This window comes from Xiphophorus maculatus, chromosome 15, assembly GCF_002775205.1.
Source record: "Xiphophorus maculatus strain JP 163 A chromosome 15, X_maculatus-5.0-male, whole genome shotgun sequence".
Taxonomy (NCBI): Eukaryota; Metazoa; Chordata; class Actinopteri; order Cyprinodontiformes; family Poeciliidae; genus Xiphophorus; species Xiphophorus maculatus.
Window position 1 is genome coordinate 4,634,827 of NC_036457.1, and position 17,864 is coordinate 4,652,690.

A 17,864-nucleotide genomic window follows, 5' to 3' on the forward strand; every position below is an offset into this window, starting at 1 on the left:
AAAAACCTATAAACTTAGTCATTTATTTTAAAGTATCTTTACCATAGTTTAGCTTCATGTTGCAAGACTCTACTTACACCATAATAATAATAATAATAATAATAATAATAATAATAATAATAATAATAATAAAGCTAGAGCTACAAATAAAACATTAGCTCTGCTATTAGCATGTTAGCATAAATGCGCTCACCACTACATTTCCCTTTGTGTGAACGTACACGCTCCCTTTAGCTGCAGTAACACCCAAAAATAAAATATTTCTATTCTAGTTTTATTCCAGATCTTCTTAGTTTCTTCATTTGTTTCACAAAACTGCTGATTAAAAAGTTAAACAAACCTGCAGCTTGCATGTGATCAGATCAGATGTGTATCAATTTCAGCTTTAATTAATATGAGTGTTTCTATGTACATGCAGCAGATTTTTACTTTACTGCTGCCTCTGCTGTCATTTCTGTCAGAAACCGTATCTACCCCGTCTGTCTGACTCCCTGCATCTAATTCTGTCTGCTAGCTCAGCGCTGCGGCGGTACAGGACGTCGTCCAGCCCAGGCTTGCCCCACCGCCATAAGATCCTGCGGGGGCTTCCCAGCAGAGGCCAGCTGGACGTAAACGTCTCCAGTTTAGAGTTACACCAGCGGAGCGAACCAGCAGGCATGCAGAGCCTCTGATGAAGAGCTGAGTGACGGCACAGCGCAGTCAGTCAGACGGCTAACGTTTCTACTGTCCTTACTGGATCACAGGCTGTTTTCACACCAGTCAACTCAGTTCTACTGGAACCAGAACTCCATCATCTGCTCCACCTCCAGCTGCTGTGGTTCTCTGAGTCAAACCAACATATTCCCCTCCTGGCCTGTGGGGGCGCTGCACCAAGAACCACTGAAGGAAACGACACAAAAACCTCTGAAGACCTCATTTCAGCCAATCAGAACAGAGGAACATAAACGGAGCTCCTGGATTGGCAGCTTTGCAAGCAGCGTCCAGCAGCGTTACTTCAGCTTCCCGACGTGTTTTATCTTGAGATTATTTTAGATATTCTACATAAAAACAAAACAAAACCAACTTTCCACAGGAAAATCTACAGCCCACAAAGCTGAAAACTATTAAAAACTATTATGGATCTATAAGTTTTATCTGACAAACATGTGAAAAAGTCAGTTTGGATCCAAAACTTAAACTTTGTTTGAGACATAAAAAAATATTGATGAATCTAAAAGCCAATCAGGATTTTCTGAGGTTGGGTGAATATTTTTGACTCCTGGTGTTTCTCCCTCTCAGTGGAAGGGAAGGAGCTGCCAGAGCGGCTTTCTGTGTCAGTCAGTCAGCCGCTCGTTAACTAATTAGTGAGCTCGTTTATCTCATTAAGGCCTGATTGATCTGCAGCTGATGGCTGGCAGCCCTGAGAGTCTGCTGCACGTCAGCGGGAGGAAGCTAATCGATATTAGCAACGCGGGGAAGAGTTTAACTGTTACGCAATCTCATTATGAGCCTGAGAACACAGGGGGTGGGGAATGTGTGTGTGTGTGTTCTCTCGATGTACTTTACACCAATGTCATCACAAGGGCAGCGTTCCTGTTGATGTCTCACTCCGTCACTTTTATCTGTCACTTGTCTTCAAATATTTACACACAAATGCGACTTTTCTGCTGAATTGTGCAACAAACTGCGCTCAACCCTTTCGAAGAAACTTTCTCGACATTTTGTCTGTCATGTGGTTGCGTGTCTCTGCGCATACGGGGACAGACATGAACCCGCTAACACTCCCAGGAACTGTTTCTGCTCTCCTCATGAAACCCAAACACTGTAATTTATCTCCATCTCTCCCCCAGCCGGCCCGAGGCTCCCCGTGGGTTTGCGGTGGGCAGAAATGTCAGAGCCGTGGATTCCAGCGCTGGGCAGAGAGGCCGGCTGCTGCTCATCCCTCAGGGCGAATCAGATGGACCGATGATCCGAGTCTCTGGACTTTAAGACGGAGCAGAAGATTTATGGCTGTTTTTCCACCTGATGATCCGGTAGACTCTGTTCGACCAAAACTTCAACATCTGCTCCGTTTTCAGTTGCTGAAACCAACCAAACCCTTTGAGCAACCTGTTCCCCTCCTGGCCTGTGGGGGCGCTGCACCAAGAACTACTGAAGGAAACGACAAAAAGCCTCTGAAGACACTGAGAGCAACTTTCTTCTTCACCGGATGGAAACAAGATGGAGGCGTCGGATTTTAGCTGTTGGAGGATTTCTCTTTAGTCTTTGGCTGAAGACCAGGAGCCATTTCTGCAGCTAGCGCTAGGCTAGCACATTAGCTTAGGTTGTATTTGCCCAGAACGCCCTGCGCTGTAGTCTCGGTAGCTAACCATGCTAAACTTTTTCCAAGTTAGCAAAAAAACTAGAGCGCTAAATATAAAACTAGCTCTGTTTTGAGCTCATTAGCGGATTAGCAGAAGTGTTCCCACCATTGCAGCCACGTAAATAAACGCTTTAGAATTTATCTAGAAAAATTAATTTAAGGGAATCTTAGTGCATTAAACATTGTTAAAGGTAGCAAATCCGCTAAACTGCTAAATGAAAGATTAGATCTGCTACTAATGCATTAGCGGACTAGCGCAAGGATTCCCATCGCTGCAGGCAAGCAAACTAGTGGTTTACAATTGATTCTGAAAACATAATTTATGGGAAGCTAAGTGCGCTAAGCAGTTTTAAAATTAGCAAAGATGCTAAAATGCTAAATGAAAAAAATAGCGTTAACAGCACATTAGCAGAAGTTTGCCTAGCACTGCCGCCAAACAAACTAGCGCTTGTGAATTTATCTACAAAAATTAATTTAGGAGATGCTAAGTGTGCTAAATGTAGCAAAAGTGCTAAACCGCTAAATGACAGATCTAAATATCACGTAGATGTCTGTGGACAGTCACGTGGTCCAACCGTCTGATGGTTCTGGAAGGAGATGGGTTCTGTGTGCTTTGACGGAAACTGAAATATGTAAACATAGAAAAGTGAAACATTTCCAACCAAGCTGCCGTTTCTCTGAGCCGAGTTATATTTAGCTCCTTCTGTGCTCCTGCAAAGGTGGCTTCATTAGTCCTGAGCATAAAACCCTCAGTGGGCCGACGGCGGGCCGGCCTGTTGCATCACAGCCTGGCTTATATAATGTGATGCATATTTGATGCTGCAGCTCAGCAGAAAGCAGCAGAAGCCCAGTGTGTTTCCTGCATTTGAGGAAATGTAGGTTATTTGGGTTCTTTTGGTGAGAGTGGGGCACCTGGGGGTCAAAGGTTACCAGGCAGAACCTGATGAATGTACAGAAACTCCAGTAGCATCGTCCGGACCTGAACTCTTATCTTAGCAGCAAACTCTGAGAGCCCAGATGGACCGAAACCGATCCTGGATGATCTGAATTCAATAACGGACTGGGTTAACGGCCTTACCCTGGATTACAGGTTCATCCACGGTACGAGTGCCAACGAGTCTCAATGAGTCCCAACAAGTCCCAATGAGTCCCAACGAGTCCCGAGTCCCAACGCGACGTAAACTAAATCAGTTTTTATCCCAGCAGGGAGATTCTGCTGCCAGAAGCAGCAACTAAAAGGTTAAAACTAAAATAAATATCATCTGTTCATCCGTTGTGGTTTTATTATTCCCAGTTGAACTTTAGTTCGTCTTCCAGCTGCAGCGCTGCGGTTCTCCAGTTCTCCAGTTCTGCGGTTCTCCAGTCCTGCGGTTCTCCAGTTCTGCGGTTCTGCGCTCCGCTGCAGGGTTTTCTGAAGCGAACCGCCTTAAGATCATTCTCTGTTATCCCACGTTTCCTGAAACTTGTTTCACTTTGATGCCAAGAATCTCTCACTCCATGAAGGAGCTTTACTGCATTTCCATTTCCTGAAAGCCGAACTCATCTGCATACATTTGCATAGATATTTCTGGCATCCCTCAAGTCAACTTTGTTCTTAAAACCCGCCGGGAATTATATGGTGGACAGCGATTACTGCTGACATTAAGGTGGTCCGACATGAAAACGCAGAGCGACTGACGGCTGCGTCTGATCCTCCCTGGCGGAGCGGCTTCTTCTCAGCGACTTGTCATCCTGTCAGCGACTCGCTGCCTGGAAAACACGCCGGCTTCACACTCTGAAAACAAACAGCCGACACATCAGAGCGACTCCTGATTTCACCTCACGCTGCTGCAGATGAAAGGCTGCAACTGGAAACTGAGTCAAAGAGCAACGACAGCAGAGACAAACGGAGTTTATTTGTTTTATTGATTTTATCTGAGGCTTATTTTGGTTTTCTGGGATGAAATTAAAGATGACAGAAAATACAAGCAATAAGAGTGAAGGAGAGAAATTACACAGAAATGATAAAAATGGGGAAATTTCATTTGTTTTGAACTGCAGGACATTTCAGTTTTGTTTACTGAATATTTGCTGCAGGTTTATAAGACTAACTAGTTTATGAACTTAAATTTAACTTTATATAATTTAAGTTACAAACATTTAGGAGTCCACATTACAGAAACATTCAGATAAAGCTTTAAAAAAAACTGATTTCTTTATCATTTCAAAATGATGAATCCCTTAAACTTTTGATTGGTTAGTTTGTTTCCAAGATAATATCTGTAACCATTAACAAATATTTTTACTTTTTTATTGTCCTCAGTCGTCTTTTAGAAAGGAACGTAACAGGAAAAGCAAAAACGAAAGAATGAAGTGAAACGAGTTGGGAAACGAGACTGGAGGAGAAATCGGGGGAAGTATTGAATCCAGAGAGGAGGGATGAGAGCGAGCGAAGGAAAAAACAGGAGGAAGGAGCGGCTGAAAGGACGGAGGAGCTGGAAAACAGGACAAGAGGATGAAAAACAGAGGAAAAGAGACACTCAGAGAGAAAAAGAAAAAAATGACAAGAAAATCTCAACGTTGAGTAAAAATCTATCAAGTAACAAAAGTTGTAGTCGGGATTGAAGGACAGCTAAAGGTGAAAGTTGACAGCAACAAAATTTGCGTTGCCGCCCGCGTGTCACATCTCTGTGTAAGAGTTTGAACTTTGACCTCATTTCCCAGGAAATGAACGGAGATTTAAAGAATATTTAAATCAATGAGTTTCCTTTAAATATATAAAACCTGGAAAACTGAGAATGTTTGGTTTGAAATAATAAAAGTTTTGATATGGGCATCTGTCCAGGGCACCATCAGTAAGGGGCGGGGAGATCAAACATCTTCTGTTCCCTGGATGTGGCGTTAGCTTCTGTTAGCTTCACCTGATTCCTGTCACAGAATCTTTTGTTTTTTTTGCTCCAGTTCCAAGATTATAGTTTCTGTTATTTGAAAGTGCAATGAGAGGAAAGTAGGTAACGAGAGGGAAGACAAAGGTCACCAGGCCGGGAATCGAACCTGCGACGGCCGCGCAGAGGACTGAGGCCTCCTGATGTGGGTTGTGCTCCACCGCTGCTCCACCGCTGCTCCACCACAACATCCCATAATCTGCTTCATTTTAACGGTTTGGAGGCGACAGGAGGAGGGTGCAGATTTATATTTTATACTTCAAAGTTAAACTTATTGATTAATCAGATTAATCACAGTGTGATTAATCTGATTACATTTTTTAATTGATGGACAGCGTTAATAAAAACCTTAAAAAGTTACATTTTAAACATGAAAACCTAAAACCCTCCTGCATCAGTCATCTCTGCTTCACAACAGATTTATTTCCACCGTCTGAAGGCGCTAACGCCGTTAGCATGTGCTAATCCCATCTCCCTTGACTGACAGGAAGCACGAGATGCTAGCCAGCTGCGCTAGCCTTAAGATTTAATGCTCTGAGAGTGAGCTAGCGTGGAGCTAATCGCTCCTAAAGCTCTGCATCTGGGGTTAGCTAGCTAATCCGAGCGACTGCAGGAACAACCTCAATCCGACGTTTTCACAAATATGTCAAACGCAGAAAGTGCATCGTGGGATTAAGATTAAACTGCTGCAGAGAGAAGAGATTTCAGGAGCAGCTGGAGCATTTAGCTGCGGCTAACAGCAGTGCTGAGGTAAACGTCAGGTTTTTATGTAAGAAACTGAGAGACATCGAGTTTCTCTGACTCTCCAGCAGCTTCCTGTGTGAAGACAGGAAATTATGTCATGCTGGTCGGGTCAGAAATATCTGAGTAGCGATTATCTCTGAGTGCTTCACATCCAGGCACCTGCTGCTCTCTTTCTTCCTCTCCATCCCCAAAAATCACAGGCTTCAAACCGACCCGTCCTCCTCTTCCTCCTCCTCCTCCTTCCGTCCCTCATGTTTATAGAGGAAGGGCAGGAAGGGCAGGAAGGGCAGGAAGCCACGGGGCGACACGCCACCTGTTCCCCAACGGGTTGGGAGGAAGAGGAAGGCCGCGAGAGACGAAGGAGCCGCAAGTCGAAACATGAGAGCAAAACGGATCTGGAGCGAGAAGTTAAGAGACTAAAACCAGGAGCAGGAAAAGAACTGGGAATGATGGCAAGAATGGGAAACACTGGGATATATAAAACATGACAGAACAATAAACACAGAAAATAAAGAAGAGAAAAAGATTTCTACACCTTCAAACCTCAACTCTCATTACAACAATAATCACTTTTCTGCTTTTATGCTGTTTCTGATTCGGCATCATCTGCCAAACGTCAAATTATTTTGGAAAAAGATCAAAGACGAGTTGCTAAGAAATGGATATTTTTCATCACTGATCCAGAAGGAAAGCATCTAATTTTAAAATTCCCAGTTATAGGAACACGAGTCTTTCTTTCTAAACACTCGCTACGTTTAATCGTTTAAATAAAAGCTGATTTAATCTCTACTAAGGTTTGTTTTATTTAACATTTTCCATTTTGAGAAAATTATAAACCTGATTAAAAATAAAAACTCTCCATTTATATCACCACCTATGGATGGATAACATCTGTACTGAACTGCAGTTGGGGCCAAACACACTCAGCCTAAGGGCCACAAACGGCCCCCGGGCCACACTTTGGACATCAAAACCTCAGTTAGTTTTAGATCATCATTGATTTTAGTCCATATTTGAACTTTTCTTCATTATTCCTCTGTAACGCAGCGTTTCTGTTTTCGTCATTGAAATGCTTTGAGCTGAAACGAGCGGCTCTGATCAAAAAGACTGAAGATATGGGGGCCAAGAACTGACCCCTGAGGGACACCGTACGTTACCAAACCAACCTGAGAGACACTGACACTGAAATGAGACTCAAGTCCATGACTGGAGTTCAGTCCTGACGTCTGAAAACAGAAAAACGACGGAAAGACTGAAACCAGACACTGGAGAAAAATGTTAAAGTCAAAACAAAAGTTTAAAGACCCTGAAAAAGCCACAAGAACGGCCAACGAAGATTTAAACGGATCTAAAGTCAGACAGTTGTGGGAAAATGGAAGAAAAAATGAAGATCTTCTCATGCAGCCAGAGAGTCAGAGGTCTGACACATGAGCAGACTAATGCATGTGCAAATGCAGAAATGCACACACTCATCCACAGCTTCACCTCGCATGCACACCTACAGAGCATGAGCAGGAAGTGAGCAGGAAGTGAACAGGAAGTGAGCAGGCTGCAGCAGCAAGGAGGTTATTTGCATGAGGAATGATGCGGAAGCAAAACCAAAACTCTTTATTGCACCGCACTGTACTCAGAACCACGATGCACACACACACACCCTCACACACACACACAGAGAGTGACACACACACACACTCTGCTTTCCATCCCATTTGAATGCACAAACAAAGAGCCAGTGGACTCTGGTTGCTTAGAGGAAACGGGAACCAAACTAACTGCTGCTGTTTCGGCAACATTCACATCCCTCAGTGCTATTCAAAGTCTGCTGCTCTGTTATCTCACTCCGTGACTGAACACACACACACACACACACACACACACACACACACACACACGCACACACACACACACACACACGCTCCTCTTCATCAGTACTTCAGATCATAATTCCCGGTTTTATGCCTTGCACTCGCTCTTCATGCGATGCTGTCAAGGGCGCAGCGTGCACCGCTTGTACCAAGCTGTGGTCGCCATGGCAACAGGACACACACACACTTCCTCTTCACCTCAAGGCTTTTTTCTGCCGTCTCCGTCAGAGCGAACGCGTGTCTGCTACCAGAGGAAGCGAGCGTGTGAATGTTCCCAGTCATTTCCCTGTCCGCCCGTTAACCCAGCAGAGACCCGTCTAATTATTTTGTTCGCACCACTTTTGTTTTGTGTTCAGCGGACCAACAGCGGTTACCATGGCAGCCGCGTCTCCATCTGCTTCTTATGTTTTTCCCGTTTCATTCCGATTATTTATTTAACGGGTTCGGAGTTGTTCTGAGCTGTTTATGATCCAGAAAACAGCATCTTGATGTTCAGCCCCATTTCTAGAGTTTACTGCCAAAACAGCGCTGCTTTTTACTGCAGCTTTGGTTCTTTGTGGTCGGATAACTACATAATTGAACAATTTGTCTCGTATTGAAGTTTGGGTCAGTCTGAATACAGAGTACAGTTTGAACTGAAGACCCTCGCTCTGTTTAACATCGCCTGGTTTGAGCAGGATAAAACTAAAAGTCCCATAAGCAGCAGAACCTGACAGGTTTCACTTCTGGTTGATTTTCCGCCTGATAGTCCAGGAGACTCGGTTCGATTGAGGTCCAAACCAACCAAATCCTTTGAGCAACCTGTTCCCCTCCTGGCCTGTGGGGGCGCTGCACCGACAACCACTGAAGGAAACGACACAAAAACCTCTGAAGACACTGAGAGCAACTTCCTGTTTCACCAGATGGAAACAAGATGGAGGCGTCAGATTTTAGTGTTGGAGGATTTCTCTTTAGTCTTTGACTGAAGACCAGGAGCCATTTCTGCTGCTAGCGCTAGGCTAGCACGTTAGCTTTGGTTGGATTTACACAGAATGCCCTGCGCTGTAGTCCACTGCCTGCTTTTGTAGCCGTCTCTGGTCCACTTGGCGTTCACATTCAAACCGAACCCAGACCGAGGTTTGGAGGACCAGAGGTCAGAGGTCAGTTAGAGTTCACACCTCACCAACCGAACCGGTTAAACAGCAGGGTCAGATCATCTTTATGAGTTATTATTATTACCAGAGACGTAGCGCTGCGTTAAAATACTTTAAAGTTAAAAGTATCGACTTAACGTCTAAATGACGTCATCAGGCAGAAAACTAAACAATTTATGAGCAAAAGACTGAAATGAAAAGAAAACATACAAACAAATAACAAGATTCCAAAATCACCAGCTTTAAGCAGAAGAAAAACTTTTCCAAATGAAATCTCTGACCAAAACGTAGAAATATAATCATTAATAACTGAGAGCAGAGTAATAAATGTCTGACATTCTACCGTTTTAAATATTATTCAATAGTTTTCAAATTTACCCCAAAAATTTATTTTTAGATTAAAATTATGGAAAGAAAAATAATTTCACCGCTTTAATGCAGATAAACAAAATAAACAGCTGGAGGTTTTCCCATCACTTTCTGTAACAGGAACCATCCAGATGTTTTCCACATCAGGAAAGTTTTTCTAGCATCTCAGCCAGGAACCCGGCGGGAACACCGGGGGCCGGAGCGTCGCAGCGCAGACCGCTGGAGCACCGGGTCCCGAAGCGCCGGGGGCCAAGGCGCCGGAGGCCCAGAGCGCCGGGGCCCAGAGCGCCGGGGCCCGAAGCACCGGGGCCCAGAGTGCCGGGGGCCGAAGCGCCGGGGGCCAGAGTGCCGGGGGCCGAAGCGCCGGGGGCCAGAGTGCCGGGGGCCGAAGCGCCGGGGGCCCGAGGCCCCAGTGACCGGCTCCTTAAAGGATTCAGAGCATGGCTGGGAAAACTTTCCATCTTAGAGGGAAGGTTTGTCATTTACACGTTCAGCTGTGGTCACACCTCTGATAACGAAGCCAGGCGGTTGTCAAGGCAACCAGCCAGGAGAAAACGAGCGAACGGTTAAATAAACGCCTCGTCTGACTAAAGCATCTGCCATTTTAAATCCCAGTCATGGCTGTTGGTAAAGCTCCTGTAACATTCTCTCTCCTGGCAAATCGTGGCATCATTTCTCAGATTTAATCCAACTGTGGGTTTGAAATAGAGAGCAGATTTTATCCTGGGCATTCAGAGAAAACAAAACCCTGCTGACGTCTGGATCAGCTGATTCTGGCTCCCAGAACGTCCCAAAGAACCAGAAGGACGAGCAGCCAGCAGGTCTTCCTGCTGTGACTGAGGATCTTACCTTCAGCAGCCGTTTTGTCCTGCAGCTCAAACATCCGAGTCTGAAAACACAGAAAGAAACAAAGTTAGCAGTTTGTCCAAACAGTCACAATGATTAGTACATTTAGTTACTGAGCGTTAAATGGTAAAGAGCTAAATGGAAACTAGCTCCACTGTTAGCATAAGAGTGTTTCACCACAATCTGTCTCAGAGCTACAGATGCTCTTCATGCGACTCGTTTTAATCTAGTAAATTAGTTTGAGACGAGCGGCGGAGAAAAAGCCACAGATGAGGAATTAGGTTGGTCTGTGGCTGCCAGGGCCGGCCTGAGGCAGAAGCAGACTTTGCGGCTGCACAGTTTGAACTCAACCAGAAAAGCATCAAAGTTTCAAGAATTTCATTTCCACTCAACAGATCAGTGAGAATTAATAACAATATGAATCATAACATTTTAATTCAACGCTGCGTTTCTAATTAACTGTAAAACAAGTTGATCCAGAACGAACCGTGTGAAACGGGCCCCAGCAGAACTCAGCCCAGGGCCCCAGAGTGCCTGGGGCCGCCTCTGCATGACCATTAAAAACACAATTATTATTTATGTTTATGTTTATTTGGCCCAGGTGATAAAAATCTGAAATCACATCTTCAGTGTTTGATGTTGTGTGGGTGACCTCTGACCCCGTCGTCTGCAGCAGATGGAGGGATTCAGTTTTTCTTCCCGAGACTCGTTTTCTGTTTCCGTTTGTTTTGCTCGTGTTTCATCCTTTGAAGTTTTCTGTCTGTTTTCTTGTTGGGAATAAATGGAAATGAAGAAACTCCAAACCTTCAGGTTTTCACTTCCTCGTGACCAAAAGAGTTTTTCACTTATGAACATGAAATGATCCAGAGACACAAACATGCAACATTTCAGTTCTGTGTCAAAGCAAAACCTGTGAGTGAAAATGAGAGTTCAGACTCGGCAGCAGTTCTGGATCAGGTTTCATATTCGTGGGTTGCATCGATTCGTAGTTTTCATTTTCAGTGTCGGCACCAAATAGCGGCTGCAGATTCTCAGTGAGTCACTGGAAGCTGCTGCTGGCGGCGCGGCATCAGGAAACTTTGTTCAGTTATGAGTTATGATGTCAGATATGTAACAGGTTGGAGCAAACGGACAGAGAAACGTCCCGGAAACAGAAAAACGTCCGGAAACAGAAAAACGTCCGGAAACAGAAAAACGTCCGGAAACAGAGAAACGTCCGGAAACAGAGAAACGTCCGGAAACAGAAAAACGTCCGGAAACAGAAAAACGTCCGGAAACAGATAAACGTCCGGAAACAGATAAACGTCCGGAAACAGATAAACTTCCGGAAACAGAGAAACGTCCGGAAACAGAGAAACGTCCGGAAACAGAAAAACGTCCGGAAACAGAGAAACGTCCGGAAACAGAAAAACGTCCGGAAACAGAGAAACGTCCGGAAACAGAAAAACGTCCGGAAACAGCAAAACGTCCGGAAACAGAGAAACGTCCGGAAACAGAGAAACATCCCGGAAACAGAGAAACGTCCGGAAACAGAAAAACGTCCGGAAACAGAAAAACGTCCCGGAAACAGAGAAACGTCCCGGAAACAGAAAAACGTCCGGAAACAGAAAAACGTCCGGAAACAGAGAAACGTCCGGAAACAGAGAAACGTCCGGAAACAGAGAAACATCCCGGAAACAGAGAAACGTCCGGAAACAGAGAAACGTCCGGAAACAGAAAAACGTCTGGAAACAGAGAAACGTCCCTCCAGCTGGATGGCTGAGCCAGAGACCAACAGGCAGCAGAGAGAAAGTTTGGGAAGCTGAGGAACGGAGTGGTTTGGGTTTCTGAAGATGATCCGGTCGTGACGCAGCGGAGCCTTAGTCAGCATCCTGCAGGAGGAAAACCCGGAGTCGGTTGAGTCATTTGGGATTTCCTGGTTACAAAACTCTGAATTAGCTCCACCGTCTGAGGCAGGAAGCTGAACACAGAGGCTGAGAAACGAGGCCAGAAAAGGTTTCCTTCGTTTTCTACACCTTCATCATCCTCAGCTCATGTTTCCTGTGTCCAGCCTGATCTCCTTCCCTCCTGCAGGAGAACCTGGACTGACGGACCCGGAGGAACCGCTCCGCCTGGCTTCAGCCGGGCCGGGTTCGCTCCCAGTTTGCTCCCAGTTTGTTCCCAGTTTGCTCTGGGTTTCGCTCCCAGTTTGCTCTCAGTTCGTTCCCAGTTTGCTCCCAGTTTGTTCCCAGTTTGCTCCGGGTTTCGCTCCCAGTTTGCTCCTAGTCCGCTCCCAGTTCGTTCCCAGTTCGCTCCCAGTTTGCTCCCAGTTCGTTCCCAGTTTGCTTCGGGTTTCGCTCCCTGTTTGCTCCTAGTTCGCTCCCAGTTTACTCCCAGTTCGTTCCCAGTTTGCTCCGGGTTTCGCTCCCAGTTTGCTCCCAGTTCGTTCCCAGTTTGCTCCGGGTTTCGTTCCCAGTTTGCTCCCAGTTCGTTCCCAGTTTGCTCTGGGTTTCGCTCCCAGTTTGCTCCCAGTTCGCTCCCAGTTTGCTCCCAGTTCGTTCCCAGTTTGCTCCGGGTTTCGCTCCCAGTTTGCTCCGGGTTTCGTTCCCAGTTTGCTCCGGGTTTCGCTCCCAGTTTGCTCCCAGTTCGTTCCCAGTTTGCTCCGGGTTAAATGGAAGCAGCTGAATCCAGATGTTTGCGCCGCTGCAGGTTCTCTCTGCAAACGCCGGCGCTGTTTGTCCGGACGACCCGCCCCGAGGAGTCTGGACCGCTGCCATGGCAACAAACTGGGCGGACTGGGCAGACTGGGACAACGTCTCACCTCTGTTTGACTTAAACACCCAAAGCGACAAATCAAATAAGACCATCGTTCCAGTCGGCCATGTTGGAGGACAGCAGCTGAATATCCAGATGAAAACGGTTTGAGCTCATATTTATTCTTAGTGAGTTTCCTCAGTTTGTTGTGTGGAAAATAATTTTCTTCTCTAATTTGCATCAACATAACTGAGATTGGCAGAAAATCTGGTGAGGTTTTATATTTTGGGATTATTTTAATTACGTTAAACCTAAATAAAGAAAAATCTGTCACTTTGTTTCCTTGTGTTATTAATCTCATAATAAATTTTTTGCTATTTAATTTTCATATTTTTATTTCTGGTTTTGTTTTCTTCCACCAGGTAAATATTCAAACATTTTCCATTTATGTGACAGAAAACATCAAAGTTTTGATTCATATTTTTTACGTCTTTACTCAACAAAGAGAATCAAAATGTAACTTCAGCATTTTTCCTACAAACAAAACAAATACAGATTTAATAACATTTAGAAGATTAAATGGAGAAAATGAAACTGGAAAAATAAGATAATAAATATCAGGACAGAGGAAAGGCTGGTTGCTCTTTGGTGAAGAAGTTGCTGGATTTATTGCTGGTCACTGTTTTGCTGCTGATTTGCCATAAGTTGGTTTTGAATTTTAAAAAGTTGCTACATTTATTATAAGTAACTTTTTCATATAAAAAACTCAAACTTGTCGCAAATCACTCTTTATGTTTTTTAAAAGTAGCTAGCTGTATCACTAGCCACTTGCTGATTTGTCATTAGTTTGTTTTTAGTTTTGAAAAGTTGCTACATTTATTGCTGGTTGTTTTTTTACTTTTAAAAAGTCACTAGGTTTGTTGTTAATTGTTTTTGATGTTTAAGAAACTTCCTAGTTTTGTCACTTTTCTAAAAAAAAGTTGCTACAAATGTTGCTAGTTGCGTTTTGGTAAAGAAGTCACTATAGCAGCCGCTGCACACCTGGCCACGCCCCTCACTGCTCTTGGCTCCGCCCACCTTGGTGGCACTGTGGGCGGAGCTTAAGCTTCCACAGGTTTTACACAAAGGTTTGGGGATTTAGCTTGGTCTTTAAAACTCGACATGTTGGCAGCAGCAGCGTTCAGGCTGAAAGACGAGTCCGTCCGTCAAACTCTGGACCCAAACAGAACCGGCCCGGATCCCAAACAGAACCGACCCAGATCCACACCTGATTACCGTCATCAGGCCTGCTGGCAACTCCGCCTGCGGGGATCCTCGGCCGTAGAGGAGCTGGATGTAAACGCCAGCAGGAAGCGACGCAGAAACCGGCGGCGCTCCCTGCTGAGGAGAATTTTATCAGAGCAGACAAACCATAAATCACGCAAATGGAAATGACTGAGGTTGTTTTAATTTATCATGAGATTAATCGATTTATTGCCTTTTGTGACAGGATCAAGACGTTCCGTCTTTACTGAGCGTCTGACGATGATCGACGCCCCCTGGTGGCGTGGAGGACAAACGTTTTTGGAGTTTGTAGCGTTTTCGTTTTTTTCTGTTTCTGATTTTCTGTTGCATTGTTGTTGTTTTGTCATTTGGAGTTTGCAGCATGTTTGCACCTGCAGGCCACCGTAGTTTTCAGCAAAATCAGAAAATATAAACAAAGTTTAATTTTTTATTTATTGCTGAGGTTAAGTGTGAAGATCTGGGAAATACTCAAAATAACATTCAAAGCAAAGCAAACACCGCAGCAGAAATTATTTGGACATAATTTGGTCCAGATCCAAACCGGAATGTGAGGCAGAGCCGGGATAACCAGAACCAGAACCAAAGGAATTCTGCTGAAGTGAACCGAATCAAATCCACGTTTTCCCCTCTGATAATCTCTCCATATTTATTGATTATTTATTTATTCATTCAGGAATTAAAGGATAGCAATCATTTTGTGTCTGAACCTTTGACCTCTGAGGACGAAACGTTTTCCTTCACTAAAAAAACAACAACTGATCCAACTTGAAGAAATGAGTTAACTTGTCTAAATAAATCAAATTATGTTTCTGTGAATATGTTGGGTTTGTAAAGTTATCGAGTTAAAAACTATAAATAAGTTGAGTTTGACAACTTAGTTAAATGAATTTTTTAAAGTTGTTTCAGGTCTCAGCAGTAGGAGGCGCCGCCTGCAGACTTACACTGTAAAACATTAACAGCTAAAATTTGGTTTATTTAACTTCAGAGAAAAACAAAGTGGGAGTTCAGTTTTCATCGTTTCATTCTGACATTTACAAATGTAACAAACTAAACACTGAATACACACAATAAATATTTAGTTTGTAAACTAAATATTTAGTTTACTAGCTAGTAACATTTAACTAGTACATAGTATTTACTACTAGCTAAATATTTAGTAACCAGATATTTTAAAGTGAATATTTAATTTAAAAAATAAATATTAAGTTTGGAAAATAAATATTTTTATTTAGCTTACTAAGAAAATATTTAGGTTGCTAGATTCATATTTAGTTAGTAAACTAAATATTTAATTTGGAAAATATATATTTTGTTAGCTCAATAAATATTTAATTTTGAGCTAAATATTTAGTTTGAACACTAAATATTTTGTTAGACAACTAAATCTTTATCTAAATATTTATCTTGTGGACTAAACATTTAATTTGAAAGTTCAATGTTTAGTCTGTAAACTAAATATCCAGCATTTAGTTTGGAATGTATGAATAACATGGTGAAAACTTTATGTCAGGCGAAATAAACTAAATGATCGCATCATTTAGTTTTTATTGTGTAACTTCGCAGCAGCGGTCGCTGCTCGCAGCCTCCCCGGCCGGGGCCCCTCTCTGTACGGCAACACGTCATGGAACATTCCCGGAACCAGCCAGCACACCACCCACCGTCCCTCCTGCCTCTCTCTCTCTCACACACACACGCACCCCCACACACGCACACACACACACACACACACGCATGTCTGCATGCTCAGGAGGGAGGAAGGCGCGATGAGAGGAGATAAAGTTCCTCCCATCGGCAGGAGAAACTCCCGCAGCAACTGGAGCCGCGGCGGAGCGGGAAGCAGCTGCAGCTGCTGGAGAATCTGAGGAATGTCACTTTGATGTGAAACGAGGAAATACCGAGCAGAGAGCGGCGGGGTCAGCCTGCAGCCCGGACTCCTCACAGTCAAACTGAAACTCACTGAAGCTGCTCTGCGATTCACAGCTTCCTCTTAAAGCGACAGTTCCCTCTTTCGACGGCAGAACCGCCTCGAACCTGAACGGACCGGGCTCAGTTTATACTACAGACACATTCATCTGGAGTTAAAGCGCCTTGCCCAGGGGCACATCGGCAGGAGACAGGAGGAACTGAACCTCCTGCCACTGAGGCACAGGAAAACAACTCAGATCATTTGTCCTTAAAACGAATAAAATGTGATTTTATTAATCAGGTTCAGTTTTAAAACCACATGAATCAGACGAGTCAAACCCAAAACTAACCTCCACCTCCAAAAAACAAACTGTTCATCAGAATTCACTGCTAGCTCAAAAGCTAGCTGTGCTAACCCTAAATCACTGACCAGAACCACTGGTTCTGCTAACGCTATGCCAGCACAATACTTAGCGAAGCTAACGCTAACATGCTATAGCAGCACAATACTTAGCAAAGCTAACGCTAACATGCTATAGCAGCACAATAGCAGAAGCTAAAGCTACCAAACAGCTGGAAAATCTTTATTCCGTTTATAGAAATACAAAATAATAAAAATGATTTCACCCACTGGGTCAGAACCGGGTTCAGCTGAAAATATGTAAATATTTTAAAAACATCAAAAACATAACCTTTATTTATATGAGAACATCAAACATAAATTTAAAGCTCCAAACGCCACAAACCATAACAGAATCAGATTATTCTGATCTGTGATCAGCTCAACAAATAAACCGAATACATTCAGACAAACGCATCGTTTTCTGGCTCAAGAAACCCTGGAGGTCAAAGGTCAGCTGTGGGTCATTTTAATTTTCTACCATTTCAGATTCTTCTGGATCGTCTGAAATTGATTTTCACAGCAGTTTATTCATAATGTTGAACATAAAAGCATTAAAAGGTTTTAATTCTGTTATTGACGTTTCTTTCTGCTTTCTGAGGTTCTGATCGGGTCCAGACATCAGAACCAGAGTCATCAATAAAAATCAGTTTTCAATCAGATTTCTTCACTAATCACTGAACGTGAAGTTTAAATATTCAGCCACAAGCTGAGATCCTGAACCTGGGAAGGTCATGAACTTTGAACTTTGAACCTGAAATTAATATTACTTTAGTTTGTTTGCACTCAAAATGTTAAAATTTTTAAGTCAGAATAAGGAATTTAAACATTGTAATAAAAACATAAACACTGAAACTGTTTCACCAGGTTTTGATCTACAGGGTCAAAGGTCAAAGGTCGCAGACAAAGCAAAGAAATCTGGTTCAGTTCCTGAAATGGACCAGCAGGAATCACTGGAGTCAATCAGGAAATAAACTGGGATATTAATAATAAAGTCAAACTGATGTCAGAGGTCAGAGGTCAAACTCAGGACCTAAAGGTTCTGATAGCTTCAGTATCAGTCATGGCTTTTTGCACTTTTCCATATCTCCAGGATTTGTTTGTGGCGTGTTCTGATTTCTGCTGGCTGAACTGTTTAGTGCGGCTGGACAGTTTTCCCCAGGAAACAGCGGAATGGCCCTTTAAAGCAGACAGGCTTCAATCAGACACCAACTTCAACAGCGCGACTAAAATCACACCTTTCACTTTTCAAAGCTTGACCTCCTCCAGCATGACCTCTGCCCCCCCCCCCCCCCCCCCCCCCGACCCCCCCACCACCAC

The 17,864-nt window shown here is 43.8% G+C and overlaps 1 protein-coding gene across 1 annotated transcript in view; it reads right to left on the bottom strand.

Moving 5' to 3' along the window:
* hivep2 (human immunodeficiency virus type I enhancer binding protein 2) overlaps positions 1-17,864 on the bottom strand; it is a 79,574-nt gene that overhangs the window by 61,394 nt on the left and 316 nt on the right. The window contains exon 2 of the mRNA XM_023348128.1: positions 10,226-10,265. The gene's annotated coding sequence lies outside the window, so the exon portion shown is untranslated. The remainder of the gene's footprint in view (positions 1-10,225; positions 10,266-17,864) is intronic.